The sequence below is a fragment of the Poecilia mexicana genome, unplaced genomic scaffold, assembly GCF_051168715.1.
Source record: "Poecilia mexicana isolate PSO_F unplaced genomic scaffold, ASM5116871v1 scaffold_2, whole genome shotgun sequence".
NCBI lineage: Eukaryota > Metazoa > Chordata > Actinopteri > Cyprinodontiformes > Poeciliidae > Poecilia > Poecilia mexicana.
In genome coordinates this window covers 4,979,041-4,989,477 of record NW_028263371.1, presented here as the reverse complement: position 1 = coordinate 4,989,477, position 10,437 = coordinate 4,979,041, and positions in this window count along the sequence as shown.

The window sequence follows — 10,437 nt, the reverse complement described above, 5'->3', positions numbered from 1 at the left end:
CTTTCTTTGGTCTGTGGTCATTAATTCAAACTACACTTCTCACTACTCCTGTAGCCGAACCTAGCTCTGGTCTTATTACAAATTTATTAACTGTAAACACATAGCGAGTGTTACACGTACACTGCAGTAGGTATTGTATTTCATTTATATATATATATATATATATATATATATATATATATATATATATATATATATATATATGGCGAATAAATAAAACAAGAACGTAAGAACGCAGAGCATGCTCATTGCTCTTTGTTTTTGTCACCTCTCATGGTGGCAGACTTCGCAGCAGGAGGGAGGATGAGAACAGTTACGGTGCTCCTTCTTCTTGGTTACTTCTTGCTTATTGCGCCTTGGACAGTCTTCATAGTTGACCGTTAATTGCAAAACAGAATGAAGAAGAGTTTGAATTGATACTGGTTAAATGTATTTCAGCTCTAAGTATTTAATAGCTAGGTGTTTTTTATGGGATTGTGGATCTTTCAGATCAATTTGAGAAGCAATTTTGATATGTAAACTTAATTTTATTGTGTCACGTAGCGTGGGGTGCTGGTCTTTGTCTTGTCTTGGTCTCGGGTCGGTGGTCTTGACAAGTGGTCCCCAAACCCAGGTACTGGTCCGTGGACCAATTAGTACCGGGCCACTCAAGAAATAATTAAATATTTCCGTTTTATGTATTATTTGAGTCTGGAGGATCTTTTATTTTGAAAATTCTTTAACCAGATTCTCTGTTACTTGTGCGCCAACACTGAGCCCACAAGCAGCAAAATGAGTAAGAAACGGATCAGATGTCTTTGTAAAGTTTCTTTGCAAAGGGGAAAAGGCCCAGAGAAGAGACAGGAGGATGGATTTATCCCGGACCGGTAGGTGAGTCCCACATTACAAGCCGCTCTGTGTAACATGCGGTGACTGGCTGCTAATGAGGCAATGAAGCTTCAAACTGCTTCGCCACGTAGAGACCAAGCAGGCTGTGGATATAAGCAACACTTTGGGTATCATTGTCTCCCATCACTCCCAGAGACCGTCTTGTTGCAGAGAAACAAGCTCGGGGGCTCCCGTTAGTCATTATCGTGAGTTAAAATTTTCACGAAAGTAAAATGCTCGTTTTTGTGGCGCATCTATATTTTATTTTGAAGTGATATGTAAACATTACATATCACATATTTTTGTTTTCCCAAGAAAACAAAAATAAAAATCATAGCAAAATCTATACTTAGTTCATGTGACTGAGGTCAAACTGTTGTGTTCACAGCCAAACAGATTTTAAAAGGAAACTGGAAGAAGTTAAAAGGAAATAAACAATATTAAAAAAAATCTAAGAAAGAAGTGGCAACAATTTATCCATTAGTTAAATATGAACGAACCTCTTATTATTACAATAATTCTTTTAAAAAACAAAGAAAATGTTGCATCCAAAACTCAGAATAACCAGAAAAACTAAAATGAAGTCTAATTTATGTTAGACCAGAGTCAGAGAGCGTTTGGGCAGAGGAGATGAGTAGAGCTTGTGAGTCTTAAGTCTGGTTTAGACGGCGAGATTTAAGAATTGTCGGCCGATTCTCCAAATCTCTGTGACCACAGAGCTGATAAAAGTACAACAGGTTCGATCGGTTCGTGTCTCCAAGGCAGGAGCAACAAACCACACGAACCGATTCCAGTCACAAACATCGCGATTCCAGAAGAAAATCCACAAAACCCCCAACATAGCGGGAATTTAGAATGACCAAACACGGATGACGATGTAGAAGCAAGAGTGATAGTTTGTGGACTCACTTTGAGAGATAAAAGACGTAACAGAAAGAAAAGGCGGTGGATAAAAGACGACGGGAGCAGCCGCTCTATTTGCTGCACTATGATTTGGAAGTGACTATGTTTTTTCATAGTTAACATTTTTAACTTTAATAATGACCTTTACACACATTATAATAAACATTTCCACACATCATCTCCGATATCCACGGACTCACGGTTGCGTGATATGTGAGCTGTTTGGGATTCCCCTCTGTTCTTACCTCACCACGCTTTCTGATTGGCTACCTGTCACATTCAGCCGGTTGTATTCTCGTTCCCAGTCAGGGTAAACCCCGAGGCTGCGATAAAAGGGCCAAGACAACCCAAATTGGGTATATTCAGGATTTAGCGGAAAACCAACATGCAGAACCCTTATCTGACGGTTCACGAAGATGTACGCCTCGTTATACATTCACTGACACTTTCTTAAACTTTGTGGCTAACATTAACCTTAGCTTATGCTAGTAGGCAATATTCTCGGACATTGTTCTTGTAAAAATTTGCTATTTAAGTATCTAAACATTCTAACGACAATGTTTTTACCTTATTTTCAAGTATATTGTGCGTGTTTGTTGTCGTTAGTGTCAGGGACTAATGGGGAGGTAATAAGACGGTTGAGCTGCAAATGCGGTTGTGCACAAGCTTTGATCCAAGCAAGGCATTCCGTTTCAGATTTTGGAAATCTGGGAATTTTAGTTCCACAAATACGATCAGGATACCTGACATCACCTGTACAGATACCCCACTGACAGTGGAGAACCATTCTTTTTCGAGTCCTGACGCAAAAACTTTCTGCCGGTCTGCTAGTCCACAATGTACATTAGCATGTGTTTACTACTGTAGCTTGTGTTTGTGAGACAGTCACGCACGTGGTAGCTGCAATGAACATGGCCCCTGTGGTAAGGTCCATTAGCCCCAATGAGCTGCAAACCGAGGGGGCGTGGCTAGATGCCTGTCAATCATTCTGAGCCGTGACAGACAGTTAGCTGAATGGGGCTGTCAGAAGTTAGCCCTTCAGAAAGACCCAGAAATTTTCCCCAGGTGGTTTGACACCAGGTTTGTTGACAATTTTACAAAATGTGATGCGTTATTTATAAAATGTATTTATTTTTAGGTAGTTATTTTTAAGCTATTTTACCAACTTTATTGTAAATGACAAGGAGGGCTTAGCCCTACTAGCCTACTTATACCAGCCGTCCCTGTATATCCTGACTACCAGGAAAAAAATATTGTACAATCACCATTTTTTTTTAAATCCCATAATCTTTGTAAGGTAATTAGAATACTGCAAAAAAAAAAAAAAAAAAGGTTTTATTTTTTGAAATATCATGTGTCCACGACAGTGGACATTGGAACGCCATACCTTTGAAATTGAACCTTGATAGCAACCAGTTTGTCCCAAAGAAAATATCCAAACATCAACATAAAAATTAATTTCACATTGATTAAACTGAGCACTGTTGCCTAGCAAGAAGGTTCTGGGTTTGATTCCTGGTCTGAGGTCTTTCTGCATGGAGTTTGCATGTTCTCCCTGTGCATGGTGGGTGACTGTCAGGTTAATTGGTTTCTCCAAATTGTCCTTAGGTGTGAGTGTGTGTGTGTGTGTGTGTGTGTGTGTACATGGTTGTGTGTCCTGTCTGTCTCTGTGTTGCCCTGCGATAGACTGGCGACCTGTCCAGGGTGACCCCGCCTCTCGCCTGGAACGTTAGTTGGCGAGGCACCAGCAACCCTCCCAACCCCACTAAGGGACAAGGGTGTACAGAAAATGGATGAATGGACGGATGGATAGATAGGTGGGGGGGGTGGATAGATGGGTGGATGGATATAGAACAAAACAGAAAATAATTACAAATGTCCACTACAGAGGACAATTTTTCAACTTTTAAATTCTACAATAAAATACAGTCAAAATAATTCATAGAATGTGTTAATATGCTGCTCAGAGACTTATTTAGAATATGCCAACAAAATATTACACCAAAATTTGCACAATAAAGTTTTATGCACTTACTTTGTCTCGTCCTATAAAATGTGCTTGTACTCATGGATGCCATTTTTCTGAATGAGGAAAAGGAAGGTACAAAAGTTCCACCCCTTCACATGTGGTATCATTGAAAAGCCCTAAATGTCCTCTGTAGATACCAAAAGAAACTAATTCAGTGGAATGCAATGGGTGAGGGATATATATATATATATATATATATATATATATATATATATATATATATATAATGAAGAGAGCTTCATTACTGGGACTGTTTTTACTTAAGTCACTGTATAGAACTTTAAAAACACTTTTTGCACTTCACTTTAAGCAGAGATCTGCACATAAATAATTTGCACACGAGAAGTTTTAGTTGTATTTATTGAGTATTTTAGTAATAGCATCTAGCCTTTTGTTCTGGGCTCTGCACAGCTGCTCCTCACTGACAAGTGAGGTGGTTGCCTGTGGAGGGAGGATAATTGTTACTCAGAGCAATGAGCTACTGATGGGTAAAACTGAACAAATGTTTGTGCATAATCTGTTAGGTGTGGAATGGTAATATGAAGTAACTCACCTGTCTTTTCTGTGTCCTCTCCAGGGTGTTTGGACAAATACTACCCCGGGGGTACAGACACCATTTATAGGTTCTGGGAGAGGCCATTGAAAAGTGTGGGGGGGAAATTGTGTATGGGTTTTTTGTGGTGTTTCATTTGGTGTAAGATAAAATATAAAATATTTATAAAAAGTAAATTTAAATGTTTATAGTTAGTAAAATGTAGTTTATTTAAATAGGTGGAGATTTGTTAAGTGAGATCCCCCTGTGAATTGAAGGTGGTTGGGTCCAGCACAGCTGAGACTATTTACGCCTGCAGTTTTACCTGTGAAAGGATTGTGTGGTGTGTGTTGATGCTGTGAGAAGAATAAACCCACTGCTGTTTCCACCTGACTCTGCCTCAAGTAGTCTTCCTCACTGTAAAATCCAACCGCTAAAATGCCGCCTTGTTACTATATATATATATATATATATTTTTTTTTTTTCCAAAAATATCTATAGACTTTGCCACCCAGAAATGGACAAAAATGTCAAATTTTGGCCTCTGGCCCAAGGACTAACAAGGGGCATCATAACTTAGAAACTGACAGGAGTCAGAACACAGATCGTACAATAAGGGGCAAATTTACAACATAAGAAAAATATACTGTACAGTTATTGACATTATTTAACAAAACTAAGTGTTGTCTATTGTTTTGGCAAAAAGGAGAAAGATATTCTTCAATTACATATTTTTCTAAATGAGGGCTGAATTCTACACAACTTATTGGTTTTGCCCTAATAATGGGTGTTAAGATATTGCCATATTGCTATATTTTTTGCTCTCCAGAAAGAATGATGTGCCATTTAATGCTTCTTTGGCATCTGAAATGGCAATCAATATTTTTCTTAGCATCAAGTTTGAAATGTATATTGTGTCAACCCCTATTAGAACCTACAGCTTTCAGAACTTATATTTGCTCAAAACAGTTAACAGAATTTGTTTTGCATGCAAAGACAAACCACATAATTACAGTGGCCGAGTTACAATTCATTTCTGCTTGTTGTGGTCCTCCTTTTTTTTTCTGGTGGAACAGATCTCTGGCCTGTGCAATAATCATCCACCCTGGTTGATTTCCCCCAGATATCCTATTCTGTTCGCTCCAGGCCCATAAGTCAGCCAAAAAAACCTCAAACCTCTGTGCAGGAAGGCCAATTGGTAGCTTGGCTGAAAGCAAACAGCCTATCAGTCCGTGTGATACATCTGAGGGATCTCTGAAAAAGCATTGCCAGTCATGAGGTCATTCATTTGAGTGTCATTGTGTTTCTGTGAGAGGAGGAGGAGGAGGATTGTGGAAAGATATGAAAAGACCGTGTGGAAAACATTTGGCAATCTGGTGATCTGATACTGAATCTGGGGTCAACCTTTTAATAGCTGAAGAGGTAAAGAACATCTCCTGGACCTCTTGAGATGAGAATAAATACACATTCATGTACATAAACACACTCACCTCCCACACCCACCCACACACACACATCTGTGTGGGCCTACATGCATGTGGTAGTGATCTGGATCCATAATTAGCTGAAAATGGGGGTGGAAGGAAGGGGAAGGGTGAAATTGGATGAGAGGTTCCCCTGATTGAGGGGAAATGGGAAACAGGCTCAAACCAATGTTACCCTTTTAGCCTTACACTTGTACACACACACATGCGCACGCTTGCAACTAAAACGTACTGGACTGGAAATAAATATCAGAGTAGGCCTGCTGCTTGGAGCAGATTTATCCCTTGTGATTACGGGTTCCATTCTGGGCGTTTTGGAAGCTGTAACTACAGTGTGAATCATAGACTAATCGGATTTGGATTACTCATTCTTACCTTTGCCATCTGCATTTCTAAACCACACATATAAGAGTCATCGGCAGTGGTTGTTTAAGTTTAGTCCCCGGAAGGTTACGTTTTATAACAACAAAAAGGTCAGGCCTTTAAAATCTTGGATAAATGGTTTAATGGTCTTTTGTCTCATTCAGTGGCAAAACCCAAGTTCTACTAAACCAGAAGTTTCTGTATGCCGATATTTTTTTCTCACCATCTAAAGTTAAATCAGACCAGATGTTTCTTGGTTAGGTCAATTAGAATGACCGAAATTGTTTCTTTTTGTTAAATGAGTGAAAATGTCTGTAGGGATCTGAAAAAACTCCCAACTACTTTGTTTTTGGTGTACAGTAGTGACTCTAAGGACAGACACAACGGTAGCGTTGAGAACTACCGTCATTTGGTCAAAGTCTATAAATCTAAGAACTTGTGTGTACATAATTTATTATAACTTGTATAAATATAAGAAATTTGACTTCAAACTGCACACCCCTTCAAACTTTATTTGAAGGGGTGTGCATAAGACTGACATGACACTGCCATAAACATGACATAACACCTGTCATGAACATGATGGAGTCTTTATGAATGTCTTATGACTGTTGTCATGAAGTGTCATTCGGTAAATAATGACACTATTAATGGAAGGTTGCACAAAAAATTGGGTTAAAAGTCCGCTAAATGTGTCAACTTTGCATTAAAAGTGTCATTATTTACCGAATGACACTTCATGATAACAGTCAAAAACATTCACGAAGACTTCTTCATGTTCATAACAGGTGTTATATCATGTCAGTTATGCACACCCCTTCAAATAAAGCGTTACTGAAACTTGTGTGGGACCAAAACCGTCTGTTGCTCAGGGGGCCACAGTCTACCAAATCCTACCCTGATCACCTACCTACATGTCTTTTTTACATGGTTGACACCAAGACCCATTACCTTCAGTAGTCTTTATTAAAACACATGAGAACCCACAGAGAACAAATCAAACAAATCCCTGACTTAATGCTCCCCGTGTAAAACAAAATTCATTTATAAGGAAAAACAGCAGGTATGTATGTATGTATGTAACAGCTGTGGTAAACTAGGCTTGTCGTACAGAGTATGTTGCCATTAAGCCTGGGGGGTCCTCCAGACTAAACATCCATGAACATAAATGCAGAAAGAGCTTCCTGCCATAAATAGCTGACTATATAGTGAGGCCTCATTACTTTTCTCTTTCTATGTATTCTTATTCTCAAAAGTAATTGCCTATGAGCGTGCAATAGTAGCATAGTAGCACAGGAGTACCCTACAAGTCCAATTACCCAGCACACTCTGTTTTTAACCTTTTGTATTGAACCGTGAGAAGATGTGAGGTTCCTTTACTTGTGCGGCTCAAGAAAAAAAAAATCAATTAGACCTCCCCATGATGCCATTTTAGCTTTCCCAGTTACTCCCAGCAACCACACGTCAGTCACACTTGATTGGCAGGCAGGAGCTTTTCTCTGTTTGTATAGCTGAAAGGTTGTTTAACTTTTGGCATTAATTGCAAGACGAGGTTAAATGAGGTCTTTAAGTTGCTTGTTCTGGCCAGAGTTTAATTGGCTTTTATTGACTTTGGTGAAGTCTTGCTGTCTTGCACAAAAATCATCCGCTTTCTGATTTTGCAAAGGTTTTGGTTCCTTTTCCTCCCCATTTCTTTGTGTCAGAAGTATACGAATGTGAATGTGTTTGGTGAATACTTAACTTTTGGCCTTGCAAAGCGGAAATCTGATGTATAATGTTCACAAAGGCTGTGGAGTTTTTCCTCACTGAGGCCTGATGGTTTTCATTAAAAACTGGGAGCTAAAATGAAGATGCATAATATTTAAGTTACCTTGTGAAAAGACTACAATATTAATTCTACACTATACATACTTTGCATAAAATAAGTACAACTTTGAATATATGAAGGAAAGAAGTGGGGAAATGTAAAAAAAATGCTGAAATGGATATTGATAAGAGGGTAAAATAAGAAAGCTGAGCCACTATAAGGTATTAGAATTGAAGCCTCCAATTTGGTTCTTGTGGCTCCATGATAGCAGGAAAACAAAACTGTGATACATTTTGTTCACTTTTCTCTTTCTTCCTGACATTTGTATCAGATATTGGCATAAAAAGTGGTATACCAATGAAACAACTGGCCAAATATATATATTGGCAAGTAGATTTTTAATGGATATTCACTAATTATTGCATCGGTCATTTATGTCTGCAACACTGGACAAACTAAAATAGGAACGAGCATTATTCTTGATCCCAAAACAACAACGAAAAGTCCTTTAGGACTCTAAAGTGCCCCTTTATTATAATAACGCCATGAAAAAACAATACATTTATTGGGAATGCTAGCAAACATGCAAGCATTTAAATTTTTTCTAATATCAAACATTATCTACCAAGTCTACATAAGTCTACTTGAAGTTAGACTTATGTTTTTGTTGTCTAGTATGTTATTAACCAACAAGCTATTAATAGAGCGTTTGCCGACAGCTAATGCTATTTGCTGTTCTGAAACACGTTCTCGTTAGCCAAAATGCTAATATTTGCCAACATCGGTTTTACCCATGTCTTTGTTTTCCTGTTGCTTTTCGTACTCGGCCTCCATCCACACCACTCAGACAGGAAATGGGCAGATAAAGGTAAATAATTCAGCCAACGTCTTCTCTGATGGCTGATACATGATGAGCACTGAAATAAGAACATATCTCGTGTAACTGTTTACATCCATCACTGCCTTGATTTTTAATGACTGGTCGCATGAACGAGCTTATTCATGCTTGATTTTAATTTCTTTTTTAGTAGAAACAAGACAATTACAAAATAGTGTTTTTTTTTTTTACATTAGCAGAATATAGACAAATATAGGTTTGCACACATTTGTGATGGAAACGCAGCCATGACCTGACAACAGTAAATTATGGTCATCATGACGTCATAACACCTGGGAAATCTGGTAGATTGCACCATTTTAAAGACCTTATAAGGATAGAAAGATGCTTAAACTGCTCCACATGAACTGTGAATCCACAATAGTCATATAATTTTTTTTCCTCAGCTTCAATTGGATTTTTGTTTTTACTTCTGACTGTGAACCGACAAAGAACTGATGTAACGTCTGACTCTTCGTGTTGTGCTTCAGAGAGCATGACTCAAACGTTTTCCAGTGTCTTAGCTTTTGACACTTTGGCTGCTGGTTCTCTCCCACATGTGGGTCTGTTTAAGCTCATTGGGTGGGGAACGTTGACTAGACGACAAGATCTGGGATGCCAATTGGAAAAAAATAGAAAAGAGCAAAATGAAACCTAATTATGATTAACACCAGCTTGCCAACAATGCATCAATTGCAAGTGCAGCGTTTCTTGCAGCAAGTCATGCGTGGGTACTCTCATACATCTATCAAATATGAACAAATATGTTTATTTTTGCAGACGTGTGTGACTCAGTCCATAAAGGCTTAGTTGCTTCCAGAATTCTTTTGGCAAGTCTTTTAAGTTTGTTTGCTTGAACAGACAGTTTTAAGTTCATTGTTTTAGTGAATGTTTCAAACAAATTGCGGAAATGAGGCCTGGATTATGTTAATGAGTGACATTTGACGTATTGTAGCATTACAGTGCATACACTGACCCACATCGTCAAACTGTTGCAGCAATGTGCAAACCTTTTTTGTAGTTTTTTTCTTCTTTTTTTTTTGATAAAAAGTTGCCTTTTGTTCCATTATGCTGGTCTTCCTCAAATCCTGCTCATAACTACTGGATGTTATATGCAGGTGGAATATGTTTTTTTATTTACACAAAAATACAATGTAACTTATGTTACATATTTGTAACATAAGTTACAAATATGTTGTAACTTAAGAGATACAACATATTTCTAGAATTTCAATTTGAGGTCACAATAGGTCATGTAGATGCACATTTTTTTAAAAAAGTGAGTGAAAGTTTGAGCCGTCCATAATAAAACCTATTAGTGTAATCTGTGTGCACCCATATCTTCTTCTAGCTTTACTTCTAGTCCTATTTGCATAAATAAATCCACTTTGCCTAAATGTTTTCGTAAAGCTTAAGTTGTGGCCAAAAGTTTGTGGTCTGTGGTTAAACACATCCAACAGAGAGCTTAAGCTTCTGTCAGCATTCTGGTCAGTGGCGTTGTGGGGATGAATAAAGATGAGTGATTGCTGACTAAATGCTGCCACCTGTTGTCAAGTTTTAATGCTACACTTTTTA